Below are 17860 nucleotides of genomic sequence, written 5' to 3' on the forward strand. Positions count from 1 at the left end.
GTTGTATTGTGTGTCGTTACATCTTTTGAAACACGATAACGCAATGTTTAATATTTGCGCTTTACATTTTTTGCGCTCGACATGATAACTCTTACAACTGTGGAGTAGATGCCGTCGCAACACGTTCGTGAAAATCAGCTCGATAAAATCAATGTGTCGAGCTCGCGCAATTTGTTGTCTGCCCAATGCGAAACGCCTCTTCGGTTGCAGTTTAGCCAATTCGACCGAATAAAACTCAAAGTTTTTCGACCAACAACACCCTTCACTATTTTCCTGTTTTCTTAGTGATATTTAATTGCAAAATGTCGAAATATTTTCATAGGGGGCCGCAAGGCATAAGAAAATTGCCAAAGGGGGGCGCGGCTGAAAAAAGGTTAAGAACCACTGCTTTAGAACGATTATGATACAATGATTTTCTAAATTAAGATGAGGAATATACATGTTTAACAATGTGTTGTAAATTTCAAAGAACCCAACATAATTTACTTAAATAATTTGTTTCGCCAAGTTAGCTATAATATTACCAATAGTTAGTTATTTGTACTAAAGATCCTAAGCAGTTACCAAATGCTAAGCTTTCTTTATAAATGAGAACATAAAGGAGTGAATTTCCAAAAGCTGTTGCAAGGTGTTGTAAAAAAACAATGGTCGATTCCATTCACAAGCGGATGAATGGGTTTATTTATACTGATTTTTGCATCGTTTTTAAGTGATGCTAAACTAACGCGAAGCACTACACATCGGTTTTGCATTGTCTCAGGGATCCTAGTGAGTTGCACGTCTTTGCACCATATTCCAAATCTGTATAAAAAAATTTAGAACTATATTTAATCCGATAGTAATGCATATATGTAGCAGGTATTAAGCTATTTGAATAGTGAACTACATATAAATAAGTCACCTCAACAAATGTTATCAGTATGAAAGTATAAGATAATTTGTACGTTGTTTTTAACTATAGCGGATCTTCCAAAGTTTACATTTTTTTTGCTAAATTTTTACTTACCACAGGCAGGGCCGGATTAACCAATAGGGCTAGGCTAATAAGGCTATAGCCTTAGGTCCTGCAAAAATTCGGCCCTAAGTTAGTTTTTTTTGGTATTCAATAGTTGGAATTCAATACAGTGGCGTCTGATGTCACCATTATTAAGCAATTTCTGCGAATTAGGTTTGGCAACCTGGCAAATTGTTGCATCATCATTGAATTATTGTTATTCCTATTTTCCTTTTACGACGTTGACTAATATCTGTAGTTAGAACGACAATCGTTTTTTATGTTATATTTGCCAGGTTAGTTAAAGCAGTGGTCGGCAAACGCCGGTCCGCGGACCAGTACCGGTCCGCGAGGAGTTGGTTACCGGTCCGTAGCAGGGTTGTCAAATTAAAATTTTGTTTAAACACGAACAGTACGTAAAAACGTAATAGAAAGTCAAAAATAATTATAGCCTACTTATATACTCCATGGTTGATTCGCATGATAAAAAAACACAATTAGTATAAGCTCTCGTGAGGTTCAAAACAACTAGTTTGTCGTGGCCTTAAAGTGCAGTAGAATTTTATGCAAACAATGTTTATAAACTATGAAAAAAATATTTATTTATATCGATAAAATAATTTATTATTTTGATATTTAGGCATGGAAAGGTTTCCAAAAAGCCTATGTGTGTTAATTAGTTAGCCTCTATTCTATAGTTTTAGACACTATAAAAATGACAAATTTTTTTTACGTTAAAAAAATTATTTTTGTTGTCAAAAAAGCCATTCTGGTAAGCCTTGTACGTATGTCTATCCTATACTTTTCAAGTGTCGGTCTGTGGTTCGTACTTTTTCATATTGCCATTATTTTTTTGGTCGTTTTAGGCTAACTATTAAAAGTGTCGTGTAGGGCCTGGTCAAAAATAGGATCATACATTATTATATGTTATACAAAAGTGTGACTTCTTTTAAAAGAATTCTTTAAATATCCTTATTTGACAAGCTGGTAAGAATATAGGAATTGGTAATATTGGTATACAAGTGTAATTTAACGAAACACGTAAAGCCCTAAAAGTTTTATTAAATTGAGCCGCGGGCTGGGTTAAATTAAATTGTTTGGCTGGCCGGATGCCGCCCGCGGGTTTCAGTAAGTTTAATGATACGTATAAACAAGCATAAAGTTCGCACTGAAAGTTGCGATAAATTTCCTTTCCTGAACATTTGTTTTTTAAAGCCGGTCCGCGACAAAATTTTAGTTTTAAACCGGTCCGCAGTGCAAAAAAGGTTGCCGACACCTGAGTTAAAGCAGTCCTCGGCAACCTTTATTCACTTGCGGCACACCTACAGAGGTAAAAATATTTGGCGACACATTACGAAATACATGACGATTGACAATAGACAACAAAAGCAATATCACAAGCTGCCCAGAGAAAACGTGCAATTTACGGTTGAAGGCGCCGATAATTTGACGTTTTACATTCTTTTACATTCTTTTATCTAAAGTATCTTAAAACGACCAAAGGGACTTCAGTCATGAGATCGAAATAAAAACAACATTAACGTTGGAATGAAACACAGTTCGGAATAAGACCAATATAAAACAAATACCTTTCAGTCGTATGATAACCGTCCAAATCGTCCTAACCTGTCGGAATAAGATCAAGAAATAGGCCTTTGCGAGAATAAGGCCTACAACATTTTACCTAACCTCAAACCCCACCCCTAAATCCATCACTAACTCCTCTAATTATTGAAACTTAATCTTTAACCCCACCCATTTCCAACCACTAACCCCAAACAGGATAAACAACCACATGCTAAAATAGCGGTGCCTTATCGGCGCCGTTAATCGCCGTTCAAACTAGAACGCCGAAACGTCGACACCAAAACATCCAATGTCAGATCGATGACCCCGATCATCCCATACCCTCTTCTTACATTTTAGGCATTATTTTGGTCCATTTAGACCGGCGCTTCTTAACCGGGTAGGCGCGCCCCCCTAGGGGGCTCTACTTCAATATTTAAATTTTTTGCAGTGATTTTAATGGTTTTGCGCTCGACACCAAAGCCTTACAACTGTGGAGTTAATGCCCCCCGCCACACGTTTGTCAAAATCAGCTCGTGTCAAGCACGAGCAATTTGTCGTGTGCCCAATGCGAAAAGCCTCCTGAATTAGAGTTTAGCAATTCAAACAAATTAACTAATTGAAAAATGCCGAATTGCTTTTCGTAGGGGAGCGCAAAGCATAGGCAAATTACCAAAGGGAGGCGCGCGACTGAAAAAAGGTTAAAGAGCCACTGATTTATACCTTATTCCTAACAACTTTAGGTCTTATTCTGACAGTTTTAGGTATTTTTAGACGATTTTAGACCTTATTCTATCGTGGTTGTTATAATTCTGTCATTAAGTTAGTTAAGGACCTATTTTAAAATTTGACTTCCGGCGATTGAACGTAACACAGGTTTTAGTTTTAAATATTAGGGAAAGTTACACTTTGATTTATTATTGCATAAGCTTAAAATGCCTTGCTTTGATATACCATTTTCGTCAAATTCTGCTGTACAAGTACAACGCGAGTTCAGCTTTTTTGGCCCGCGAAACTGATAGTCAGCTTTGATTCAATCTGGCAATATCACTTCAATTTTTTTTTTTTCATTTTTTGGTGTTGAAATTATTTCATAACTACGGTAATTGAACAAAGGTATACATTCCATAAAGTTAGTATATATGCCATAGACTATGTATAATTTGCCAGCAATAAGCCTAAGAATCGCAATTTGAAAACATTGGCCCGCAAGATAAAATAAACCTTGTTTTTGGCCCGTGATGAAAAGAAGTTGGACCACTCTGACCTAGCATCATATTGTCGAAATATGAAATGAGATAAAATAGACAGCAAATACTGCTCAGTATATTTGGCCAAATTTGAGATCACAACTATCTACAGTTAAAGCAAAATCGTTCGAGCTTGAACCTAATACAGAGAGATAAACCAGTCATGGCTTATGGGTGACTAAATTTGTCGGCTAGCTCACAACGTATACTGCTTCAATGAGATATGATATCAAATATTGTTGGATGTAATTCAAAACTAAATTTTAAATTTTAACTGAACCGGTAATTTCAAATAAGCTCACTATTGATTTGTCAATTTTGTAAACGATGTTTGAGCATTTTGCAAACGATTGTAACGTGAATTAACAAATTTTGACCTAACGTGTAAAAAATACTCTCCCTAACTAAAAGTGTTTACCTTAAATTCATTTTGTGGTAAATCTTACTTTTTAGGTGGTAAAATTAAAAAGGGGCAGTTACCTAATATAAACGCTAAACATTATAAATGTGCCGTTTTTTTATTGTATGGTCATTGGTTTGCTGCGATCGTTCGCGCTATTGTTGTTGCCTTTATGACGTATTTTGTCAGTTGCCTTAAGTCAGTGTTTCTCAACACATGGGCCACGACTCAAAATTGGGTCGTCGTTAAATTTGCTTGGGTTGCCGACTGCGTTAGTTTTTGATGGTAAAGTGTCAAAAAAGTAAAATTAGTTAAAGCGATTTTTCTCGCATGAATTATTTAACTTGTTAATTAGTCGTAAACAATCGGTATATGTTTATTTCTATTTTTAATTGCACATTTGCTCGAATTTGACTGCGGTATCAAAAGGCATCCTTAGTTCGATGGTTTGTGACATCACGCTATGACGTGTTTTTGTTTTTTGTCTGTTTTTGTTTTTTTGTGACGTAAGAAAGTGTTTTTGTTTTTTGTGACGTAAGAAAGCTCTATTACCAGTTGAAAGTAAAAATTGCTTACTGCTAAAACCGCTGCAATAAACGCGATATTTTGCTACTCTGCATAATATTTTCGTGGTTAAGCATACCGTTGGAGCCATTAAACTGCGGTAATCTGAACTCGCATTACGCCGGTTGTTTAGTTTACCCGCCTTTTCTTTGCAAACATGCCTTCCGGCGTTTGAAGTCTGGTTTACAAACTAAGAGAAATATTTTATTACAGATATGAAGCAACCCTATATATAATATATATATATATATATATACCTTTTTGTGTTTCATATATATAATATATATGTATATTTACCTTTGTTTGTGCTTTACATAAGATGTTGACATGTTTAACCATAACGTCATAGACTCCGTTTCTGTGATTTTTATAAAAGTTTGTTTTAATTTTTCGAACAAAGTTCAACAACTGTAAAAAAAATCCTGAAGTAAAATATTTGTTAAACAATCATTTTAGGCATAATGTTATTTACAATTAAATACCACTTGTCTAACAGCAACTTCTTTTTTGATAATAGCTATGGATAGGGTTCCTAAACTAGGGAGCGCACCCCTTAGGGGCTGTGAAGGGTTGTCTAGGACAGGGGTCCGCCTCCTTTTTTACTTGCGGTACACCAACAGAGCTAAAACAATTTGGCGGGACTTTAGCCATGATACCGAAACTAGGACAACATCAACGTTGAAATATAACACATATTAAAATAAAGTTAAAATACGACTAATAGAATGCTAGTCGTAATAACGTCTAAATCGGAATAAGTCCTAAACTCGTCGAAATACGACCTTAATGGCTAGAATAAGGCCTATGCAACATTTTTACGTAACCTTTCTTTTTCCTTAATTGCACACCGCACTTCACTTTCCTAATACTACTTATATATATATTTTATTGTGTGTTCCCCTCTCAATGCAATCTTATTGGAGTAACCAAATACAGCCTTTTACTGAAGTTCAAACACACACGACTTCGTGTTTGTTTACAACTGCTTGAACCTTTTTTGGAAGTCATACAACAGAGAAAAGAAAACAAGGTTCGCTAACACGAGTCACAAATATCTCTTTTTAACTACTTTTTAGTTGTGACCATTGACCAACACACATTATTTTATTCTAATCACTTAATATATTCCCTTAAGTGAAATTATTCCTTATTTTACGTTTCTCGTATTCAGTTCTCCATATTGCAGAATGCAGAATACTATAACAACACAAGCATTTATAAAAATACGGGAGTTTTCTTTCTATCTAAATTTACGGAAATCAAAAATGTCTATGGTTTCGTAACACCTGTTTCCACATTTCGATGTTATTAATTCACAACGTTTAAAATGTTTTACACACCTGTATCAAGTGCAGTCCTCCATACATATTCAAGCACACTGAAGTAATTAACTTCATCTAAACCGGCGACGTACCCATCAGACGCAAGGTTGCAGAGTTTGCGAGCATTATAAAAGTGCACACGATTGTCCGCTTTAGTTAATTGATTTGAAGAGTTAAGAAGCTGCTGTATAGCTATCTCAATGCATCTTGATCCTTGCTTTACGCCTTTACAACCTACAAAAAATGGTATTTATCGATCTACATATGTACATAAATAATGTTATTTAATTAAGTACATATTTTCTTCGGCATTTCGACCTTAAAAGAAATATTTAAAGCAGGGAGTGGAACCGGAACCGAACCGGAACGTTATGACCGGTTTGGTCCAAATTTTTCCGAACCTTAAGCGAACCTGAACCGTTTTATGTAAGATTGTAAGGAGCCGAACCGGAACTGGACCGAATATTTTGAAAGAATCTGAACCTTAACCGAACCCGAATCTATCAAATAAGCGGTTCACTCAAGCATGACGTCACAAGATCTATTTTACAGAGTCAAGTTATGCCATGTTCGAAATTTTATGATAAAAAATGAATACTGATTAAATAAAACATTGATCTTTTATTTTTCAGATTGTTAAATAACGAATTGCTTGTTTACGTCACGTAACTTTTTTTTACATTTATTGACCCACGTTTTCATCTCATATTGCATCACAACCGGAACTTTATAAGCAGATTTTGAAAATAAATTTAGTCAAACCGGAGCTGAACCGGAACTTTTAAAATGCTCGAAACCGAAACCGGAACTGAACCGATTTCCGAAACAATCCTTGAACCCAAACCGAAACTGAACAGGAAAAGTCACACGGTTCGACTCCCTGATTTAAAGAATGACTGCGAAAAAGCTAACATACATACTTTTTTAAACTAGCCGTTTTAAAGTTGTTAAAATTAGAACAATTTTGATTATTAAAACAAATAACGAAATACCGATCACAATTAGGTATGGGGTTTATGGCATTAAACTTTTTGTAGTATGCTGGTCATAGGTGACAGGGGCGGATTAAGGCGGGGGCTGAGGGGCTGCAGCCCCAGGCCTACCAAAAAAATAGTCCAACCGCTAACAACTTAATATGGGCTACGATCAAAGAAATATTTATCCAGAGTAGAAAAAACATGTCAAGGTGATGTAAGTATTAGGGTCGAACTGATTTTTTTTAAATATAGACAAGAGCAAAAATCTAAAAAAGGGCAGAAGAATCGCGATTGGTTGTGTAATTCACCATCATCAAAAGAACTTTAGTGCTCCATGTGAAAACCTTTTGTATTTGATTCTGACAAAAGCAGACTTGTATCAGTTGGTTACGGCGATTAAAAGCATGCATCACACGACTTGCCAAGGCATGAACCTTTTGAAAATCTCCTACATTGTCTATTCAAAAATCAAAATTTCAAGAAAGAAGGAACGAAAAGTGTAATTGGTCCGATATTGACCAAGTTATATATGTATGAAATCCCGAATTGCAGCCTACGATCGTGTTCAACAAGTATTTTCGTTTCTGGTGGAACTAGATACCGCACGTCTAACTGAATATTAAAGGGAATGTTGAAACCTTGCTTGACTATTTCCCAGATGATCTGAAAGAATCACTGCCTAAAAAGAGGAATAATTATTCTGCACTGCTAGAAAGGGCACCATTCCAACGCCGAAAGTAGCAAAGAAGCTCAAATGATTAGCATTAGCGAAAAAGAATTCATGTGGGCGTTTCGTAACGTATATGTTGTATTAAAAATGTGTCTTTGAATGATGATTCTAGCAGTTGCATTACTATGGCGTCTCTCACTGACTATATTGTGAGGTAATATTCCTATTATATTATATTATCGTGCGATCAGTTTGACCTGTAGTAACCTGTTGTATTGACGTGACTTGTGGCTATTCGGCTTAAACGATGTTAAATTAAGCATCTGCAGTTTTTGCTGTAGGCCTACACGTTTAAGGTTTGCCAGCACAAAGTAGTGACTTAGAGATATCTGAATTAAAAGTTTGTGAAACATTAGTTAGAGCAGAATATGGTTGCAATAGGGCCCTCAAGCAATTTCGCAAGCCTGCAACTGAATGCGGGTCAAAAACCAAAGCACACCGCAGGCCACATATTTTGGTTCCGCGGGCCGCATTTGGAAGAGTAACTTGGGCTACTTAACTAGGGTATTTATTGAACTACGATCATGATTGGTTCAAAAGGCACAGCTGAAACAGTTTAAAAACTAGAGGCCTTCTGAATTTTAGGTATCGCTTCTCAACATTCTTAAATACCAAAATCTCAGTGAAAAAACGATTTCCATCATTGTTTGCATGCTCATTACATACCTTTGAGAGCAAGGACATCTGCTCTTGTTGAAACTAAAACCAAAAAAAAATTATATTGAAGATGTTTATACGCTTATGATAGGAGCACTCGAAACGAGGCTACTGCCTCGGTTCACACAACTAACTGAAAAAATTCAACATCAGCAACGCTCGCATTAAATGACTGAAATTTTGTATTTGTGTAAAGATATGCTACGGATTTCCTATACTTGCAGCCCTGGTTATCCTTATTCCGATTTGGATTACTACAGACTCGGTGTATTGTGTGGACTAGGGTATATAAGTTTTGAGTAAGCTTAAAAAGGGTGTACCACTCCGAAAAGGGTTGACAAGCACTGTAATATATTACATAATGACAGTGGATTATGATTGTTTTTTTTCGTAAAAGTACATTGTAACCTATATAAGTGTAGTAGTTTGCCTTTAGTAATCAAGTTAACTTTCGGCTTGACATGAGGATATCACAAGCGAAACTCCGACAAGTAATTTAAACTTGACTACCAGGCAGGGGCATCTACAGGCGTTTCATGCTGCCATGCACCACGTTTTAAGATTGGTAATCTACTACGTCATCACAGAACAGCGTGCTTATTTTTTGGTCTTGACAGATGCCAGTATGTATGTCTATCTGCAAACCAAAACTATAATGTCTAATATTACAAAAAATTTTCGCGGCACACTTAAAGAATATCCAGAGGCACACTATCGTACCGCGGCACACTATTTAAGAATCACTGGCCTAGGCTAGGGGTCACCAAATTACGGCCCGCCGCCAAGATTCGGGTTAAGTACCGTCGATATTTTTTCGTATGCAATTTAAAACTAACATTTGATAACATTTTAGACTGCACGACAATTTCTTAAGTTTAACTACAGTTTTTATTCCATAGTTTCTTATATTTTTCGTTTGCTGAAATGTATTAAACAAATTAAGTAACTTGGCCCCCGATGGTTAGCACTTACAATTATCTGGCCCTTTATAAAAAAGTTTAGTTCCCCTGGCCTAAGGCGTAAAGTCTCCTCTAATATAAATGGTTTTGCCAATTCCAACCAAACAAACGTAATTTTTTCAATTAAGCTACGTTTTTGCGCAAGTTTTTATTTTATGACGTTATTCCTGAAAGCTTGGATTTCACCCCCAAATCCTGGATCTGCTCCTGATCTTTAAGTAGCGTGCATATTTTTTGGAGTAGCGTGCTTTTTTTGGTCTAGCGTGCTTATTTTTTGTTCTGAGCAGATGGTAACCCTGTGAATAAAACAATGCTATTTCATGTAAATTCCAGTTTCAACAGTAAGCAGAATGAAACAACTAATAGGCTTCTAACTGCTACACAGCCCCAGGTTTATGGAAACCTAAATCCGGTCCTGATAAGTGAGCCTCTCGTGACTGTTGTTTGGTCTATTTTGATCACCGAAATTCGAAGATCGCTTTTAGAATTGTTTTTCATTCGTTTTCTGATTGTTTGGCCGATTACTTACAACGTTTCCCACGACTTAATAGTGTCCGAATGCAGACAGAATGATGAAAGAGTACAAAGAGGGAAACTGCCTTGGGGAAAACGTCGATATACGCTTTGCTCACACATTTTAGGGTCTAATGTCAGTTAAGGAGCTAAAGGTTAAATGCCCCCAAACATATTACATTGGCAAAAGTTTCTTCTTCGTATTTCAAATAGAAAAAGTATGAACCTTCGATGTTTAACACGTGTTCTGCATCGGTCTACGTCAGTGGTTCCCAATCGGAGTACCATGGCACCGTCACCGCGGAATATCATTTCGAATATACACGGGTTTTGAGCGATAGTTAGCAATCGAAGTGTGAATTAAACAAACCAGGCAATTTGCAGCAAACTCAAAGTATAGGTTTTGTAGTAAATAAAAAAGTTTTGTTTTATGATACGTGACGCACGAGGAACATAAAAAAAGTCGTATATTGCTCGCATTCGTAATCTATTTTCACAGAAATTACACATAGGCCGTATTCTGGTCATTTAGATCTTATTCCGACGCGTTTAGGACTTATTCCGATTTAGACGTTATTTTTTTCCGATTTAGACGTTATTTATTTTCGAAACGGAACTTAATCGGACATTTTAAGTTTAAGCCGAAACACCGTTTCTAAAAAACTATGAACGCTTAACTTTTGAAAACAAATCACGGTTAAACTTCCCAACGAACTATCAATATTGTACGGCAGTATTAGGTTATAATATAAAAAGCTTCCCCACAAAATATAACAAATACCAATTATGTTTACTACGGCACTCTTAAACGCTAGTGCAACTATATCTCAAAGAAATTAAGTTATGTTTTTTGAAGCAAAAAACATAGTGGAGTTTGAAATACACGACGTTGTTGCTGTATATAAGTCTTTATTTTCTTTCTTTTCCGCCAAAGTCAGGCAACTTACCTACTGTTTTATAAATAAAATCATAACACTTCTTCAGAGATAATCTTACCTTGCTGGGGAGTATTACGTCGTATTTTGTCTGTTAAACTATTTAAATTGTACCCATGTTCAAGAAACGCTAACAGTAATCCACCAACCAAGAATAATAAAACAACAGAAGCAACACTTCGATTCATCGTAATTCCTAATTTCTAATAATGCGAAAACATAAATTTAAATATCTGATTAGAGCTGGCCAAATTAAATCTGGTAATTTATTTGCTGAAATCTGCATAGTTGTAATGCCTAATTATAAGTTAGACGTGCGATTCTGTTTATAGCCTATAGAAGCTATTTGCTACCTAAAGTTGAAGGCGTTTCGAAAATCACCCTGACAGTAAGACTGTTTAGACTGCGTAGTGAAGCAATACTACTTTGGCCTTGGGCAATAGATGAACAGATAAGTAATCCGCACGACACATTATAGACAAACCATCTTGGCTTGAACAACAAGGCCTAAGTTTATAAGCGTTTGTCAACATTTAAAGTCTTTGTGCGTTTACAAAATATCTAAGTTTATAAACGTTTGGCAATAACGTAATGCCAAAAAACATAATTTAGCTGGTTGTATTGATATATCTGGTAAAATAATTTAGGCCTGATGCAAACCAAATGTAACTTCATGAGCGCTTTCTTGAATGTGTCACATCTAGGGGGTCAATTACATAGCTGTTGACAAAGAGTTCGCATGAAGCGGGAAAAAATTAAAAACATTTGGATAAACCAATATAATTTCCTCCAAGCAAAAATAATCCGCACATTGCTATAACTAAGGGCATCAAACTACGGCCTGCGGGCCAAATCCGCCCGCCAGTTTAATTAACTCGGCCCGCGACATATTTTCTTAGTAATCCCAACATACGGTGATTAACAGTTTATTAACCGCAAAGTTTATCGGGGGCAAATCCAAGCTAATTTCGGCGATTTCATAAAGTTCATTTTATACTTTGAAAAATATTTTTCAATATTTTTTCGTTTATTAATTTTCGAGTAAAATAAGTAGGCTACTACATCAAATCGTTTATCCAGTCCGCTATCTTTAATCGTTACCAGGGCCGGATTAACCAATAGGCTAATATGGCTATAGCCTTAGGCCCTGGAAAAATTCGGTCCTCAATTTTTTAAGATTAAATTTTTGTAAGGCTGATAGTGATACAGATACAGTACCGGAACGAATGACTGAGTCGAGTCAATATGTGCCTTGTGTGTAAGTAGATAAATAAATCGTTCTATTTATGCTGCAAACGAGTTAAGAACTATCTATGTTCTGTGTTATTACTATTAAGGGCAACATACAATAAAACCTAAGAAGCAGCAATCAATACCTCAAGCAGAAAAATCTATAAACTCATATAGGCCTATTTGGCGTAAGACCAAGGACATAATAAGACCAAAATCGTTCGAATAAGACCTAAATCTGTGCAAATACGTCCTAAATTCATCGTAATATTTCCTAAATGGCCAAAATAACGCCTGAAACTGTAGGGAGAGGGTATGGGTCGATCGGGCGCTGTGTTAGGTCTAGCATGGGCCGTTTTGGTGTCGACGTTGGACGCCCTAGTTTGACCGGCGCCATTAGCGCGCCGCTGTTTTTGCATTGGATTTTTGGCTTTTAATGGGCGGGGTTAGAAAATGGGAAGGGGTTAAAATTATTAGGGAAGTTAATGATGTACTTAAGGGTAAGGTTTGAGGTTAGGTAAAGTGTTGTTCAGGCCTGATTCTGGCTATTTTGGTTTTATTCTGACGGGTTTTGGACTTATTTCAATTTAAACGGTACTACGATTATTAGGTATTGGGCCCCTATTTTGGTCTTATTCATAAGTGTGTTTATTGCGACGTTGATGTTGTTCTTATTTCGGTCTTATGGCTGGAGTCCCTTTTAAGCATAGATAGTGATGTTGTTGGAGGTTTGAATGTCGATGACATCATTCATAAGGTTGTTTCACACTAGACGCGTCTGGCGTTGACGTAAAACGTTTAAAGAAAACGCTTTCGGTTGCGGAAGTTGAAACAGTCAACTTTGACGCTTTCTTTTAGGAGCGAAGAAATTTGCCGTTAACGCTGGTAACGTGTTATGTGTGAACTGGACGACGCTAGCGTTGAACGCCAGACGCCAACGTTAAAAGCAAAACGCGTCTAGTGTGAACCAAAAACGTATACGTATGGCAAGGAAAATGTAATTTTAAATATAGGCTACATTATAATAGGGGAGATATGGGACCAGTAACTCAGGAGCTTTTTCCTCATTTCGTTTAAAAAAGTATTTGAAGATTTGACAAAAATAAAACGATTTTCCAGGCAAAAAAGTAAAATTATGTCATCTAATAGAATCTAGAACAGGCTTTCTCAACCGTGGCCCTCAGCCCCTTTGGGGGGCAACGGAGATGTCATTGGAGGGCAACGGGCATAACTCTCTAGCTCAGTGATTCTCAACCGCGGCTCTCAACTGTACATTTTGCGGCTCTCACTAACGGAGTGAAAAATTAGTTAGCAGTAGCAGAATTGCAACAAAGGGAGTAAAATAAATTAAAAGTGAATGAATTTGATCAGCAAGGATCCCGAGTACGAAGTACTAATGTTCCCGGGCTACTTCCGTCCGGCTCTTTAAAATAACTTTGTGGTTTGTGACGTCATAATATATTTAGTCTTGATCGACAATCTATGGCAATAAGAAATAGCTGTTCAACAGTGTTAATCAGTTAGCCTAGGCTAGCATAAGGTATTTTTGTTGTTTTCTTGTTTCTTTCTTAATTTTTTTTAATTATATTCCTACTGTTGTTTTTTATGCGGCTCCTTGCAAACTTTATAGGTTTGAAATGCGGCTCTGGCTCTAAAAAAGGTTGAGAATCACTGCTCTAGCTAGATCGTAGTTTGTAAAACCCAACTACACAAGTGTCTCTATTTATAAAATTTGCCTGTTAACTTAAATTTGTGATTTTAATTATGACCTTTCTTGTAACGTATTTTAACTCATTTTGCTGACACCTTCTTTACTCGTAGGGATGTTCAAAGTCATGACATCGACTTTGGAGGTGCTTCGATTGTAACTAGAGAAGGAGATTACCACCGCCGTGTCTTCTTAGAATCCTGGGCGATTCACACTCATTCTAACACCATGAACGTTAAGCAAGATAAATTTCTTGCACCTTCCTATCGCTTTTTGTGCAGTAGCGGCCATTAGAAGGCTGCAGCCGGTTTCCACGTTTTCACGTTATTCGCGCCTTGTTTTTTTTTTCTTTTTCGCCTCGTTTTGCCACATTGTTTTTTCGTCGTTTTTCTTCACTATATATATACCTCTGCAAGGTTACAAGTTTATATGCCCTGATGAAGATTACCTGGATAGGTTATCGAAACGTCGGTACAGAATAAATAATTGTCGGAAGAACCTTCTTTATAATTAATACAATGCCTGGCAGCAGCAGTATATTCATGTTTATATTATGTTTGTGTTATTTTTTGTAGCTTCGCTTGCAAAATTAGGCCCTTCCCGGGTAAATAGCCTTAGGCCTACAGTACCCTTAATCCGGCCCTGATCGTTACAGTAATCCGGGCAACGTAGCCCACTTTTCAACTTGTCTGTTCAAACAAGTTTTCAGCCAGCTTGTGAAATGTATTGCACAGCCTAAAAATGTCAATCAAAAATTTCCAAAAAATGAAATTTTGTGTAAGCTGATCGGGTAAGCATAATTTACGGAATGATGAATGGTCGGAATGGTCGGAACGCTCACTAACTTAAGTGTTACCCCGTTAAAACAATTATTAGACCAACGCACAATATTTGGGTTAGGGTGGGGCTTAGCGTTTGGGTGAAGGTGGGTCAAGTGTTATTATATTTAATAATAATACTGTGAGCGTTCCGACCATTCCGACCATTCATCATTCCGTAAATTAGTATTACCCAGCTGATCTGCCGAATTCTAGTTTATATTTTAGTTTATTTTTTAATTTTTGGCAGTTGCGGTAACTGTTATTTTAATATAATTTAGGGTCACCGAAAAGCTCTAGTTTAATTTAAAAAGTTTAAAAAGTCTAGTAGTACATGGTCCTACGTTTATGTTGTATTTTGTCTGTTTTTGAAGTGTGTTAAGTCGTCAATTTTCTTAAGTCAACGAATTTCGAAGGTCTTCACTCAGTTGAAACACTTTCGGAATAAGGAATCTCCCGCAGAAAATAATATGTAAAAGCAAGATTGTTGCTTTCGTTTTAGATGATAAGCAGTCTTCACTCAGATCTTACTTTCTTTTTGACATCAATGTATTAGAATCATTAGATATTATAAGCTTTTTTATTGGAATCATTAGATATTATAGGTTTTTTTATTGTCCTGCGCGTGCAACGTTTTTGTTCGAAGTGGCTTGCCTAGTAAAACTAGGCGCATGCGACTTGCCTTTCATAAAGAGGCCTCTCTAAGTAAAAAAACCTATGGCGTGAGACTTATTGTGCAAAGTGGCTTGTCTAGCAAAAGTGGACGTATGCGACTAGCCTTTTGAAAGGTGGCTTCACTTAGTAAAATAACTTATCGTTCCTACGAAACAACATATTTAGCGTCGCAAATTTAAATGCGAAATCTGGTGGCAGTGAACGCCTCTCTATTTGCCACTGTTGCGCATGTTACTCCAATCAAACATATCAACACCAGGCCTTAACAAATTAAAATTGTTCAAGGGCGCAGCAAGCAAAACATAAAGCTGAACGCATTATTAGGGAGCACGTTACAAAGCTACTTTATAACATGGCGTCATACTAAAATAAATATTAAGAACACTGCGTTTATTGGATTTCAATTGGCAAAACTTTCAATTTAAAAGGTGGTTTATTAGGAACGTAAACTTGTTTTATATATAGCTCGAAACTACAGATTTAAAGTCTGTTATAACTATGATTGCTCGGACCAAGCCATGGTAAAAATTTACCCAGTAAAAGTTGGCAAAAGTATAGCAAATGTACGTTAAACCTTTTTAAGAGAATGATAATATTTGTTTTTTAAACATGTTAGCAGGCCAAAGTGTAATAACATGCTTGTACGCATTATCTACGCAAATTCTATTTATCAAATATATGTTTCGATTATTTCCCAAATACTACGACGCCATATTTGAACCCCTTTTCGCATCATATTTGAACCCCTTTCCCAGAAGTTAAGTGGGGAAATTTTCGGCCATATCTGTTTTTGCTTGCAGAAACAAGTTAAGGAAAAAAATATAAAACATATAATATAAAATATACAATACAAAATAAAAAATATCAAAAAAAAAACAAAAAAACACCAAGCCCTGAAAATACACCCCCTGACAAAATATACAACAACCGCACCCCCGTCTAGTTATATGGGCCGAAAATTTATTTTCGGGACATATCTTGTTTTTGCCGCTATTCTTTTATGGTTTCCTATGGTGGTGGCACGTCCAAAACTGGGCTCGTGCGACTTGCATTTTAAAAAGAGGCTTCTCTTTAGTAAAATTACTTAATGCTCTTAAGAAACAACTTATTTTACCGCCGCAAATTTAAATGCGAAATCTGTTGGCAACTCTAATCCAACATATCAACACCAGGCCTAAACAACTTGAAATTGTGTGTTGATATGTTGGATTGGAGTAAAATACCATACAGGTGCAAATAGCAAATATTCTCCAAATACGATTTTTTCAAATATTCTCCAAATCGTATTTCATCGTATTGTCGCGGTAATATACAAAGAGGTAAGGCCGTGAATAAAGTTTCACCCACCGTACAATTAACGCAGGGAAGCATTGCGAGTAGAGATGTTCAAAGCAGAATATCGGCGACACATTTATAATGCTTGCTTTAAATGCGGCGTCAGCGTTTTTTCGGGCGACCAATTACTTCGCGATAAGCTTCGCCTAATAATCAAGTGTCAATAGGGTGTATTTACCGCCGCAAATTTAAATGCGAAATCTTGAAGCAGTCTACGCCTCTCTGTCAGCACCTGTTGTGCATCTTGCTCCAACCAGCATACCAACATCAGGCCTAAACATCTAGTAAAACTTTCGATTTAATAGTTTGCGTATTGAGCACATAATAGTGTTTTTCATATTGTTTGAAACGACAGATTTAAAGCCTGTTTTAACAGTGATTGCTCGGACCAAGCCATGGTAAAAAATTACCTAGTGAAAGTTTGCAAAAGGATAGCAAACCATAGGCGTTAAACCATTTTTAGTCTTTAAGAGAATAATATTTGATTTTCAAGCACGTAAGCTGGTCAAAATGTAATAAAATGGCCATATGCATTATCTAAGTAAATTCTATTTATCAAATATATGTTTCGATCATTCCCCAAATTCTACGCCAATTTGAACCCCATTCGCATCAAAGGCATATTTTGCCCCCCCCTGGAAAATTTTCTGCGGGCGCCCCTGCCTATGCTTCTTGATTAGATACATTAGACCAGTGCTCTTTAACAGGCTACACTATATGCCAAAGTGTATGCCAGATTAAAGATAGCTATATAGCTGACAAACGCTAGCCTATACCCGAACCTAGTAGGCTATAACTATTTATATGTTTATCCGAATTGAGAAAAAACGTTAAAGCCAAAAGGCGCTGAGCCTACCATGTTCCTCTATAAATCTAGGGAATTACATCAGCAAGCGTGAAGCAGCACCACTTCCCAAAAGGTAGAAATCATCAAGCAATTTCCTGTACCATCTACCATCAAAGGACTGCAAAAATTTGCTGAAATGATCCAGTTTTATCATCGCTTTATACCCTCTGCAGCCAAAGTTATGACACCAATTTATGAAGCTCTGGTTGGAAAACCCAAAACACTCGTTTGGACAGTTGCAGTTCAATCAGCATTTTCCGCAGCCGAACACGCTCGCTCTGTCGCTCTCTCTAATGCTCTGCTCGTTTTTTAACGGACTCAACTTGGTAGACCAACTTCCATGAGCGTTACTGGGCATACGGACAGCACCAAAGGAGGAC

General features: G+C 36.7%; 1 long non-coding RNA gene across 1 annotated transcript; it reads right to left on the bottom strand.

Annotated features, from left to right (window-relative positions):
* Window positions 1-252: 252 nt before the first annotated feature.
* Window positions 253-11081, bottom strand: LOC146164258 (uncharacterized). Its single transcript, XR_014494574.1, has 4 exons — window positions 10929-11081; window positions 6115-6330; window positions 5072-5132; window positions 253-801 (listed from the first exon to the last, which is right to left on the bottom strand). It is a non-coding gene; the product is annotated as an uncharacterized LOC146164258 (long non-coding RNA).
* Window positions 11082-17860: the final 6779 nt, after the last annotated feature.

Source organism: Ascidiella aspersa, chromosome 2 (genome assembly GCF_963924565.1).
Source record: "Ascidiella aspersa chromosome 2, kaAscAspe10.2, whole genome shotgun sequence".
Taxonomy (NCBI): Eukaryota; Metazoa; Chordata; class Ascidiacea; order Phlebobranchia; family Ascidiidae; genus Ascidiella; species Ascidiella aspersa.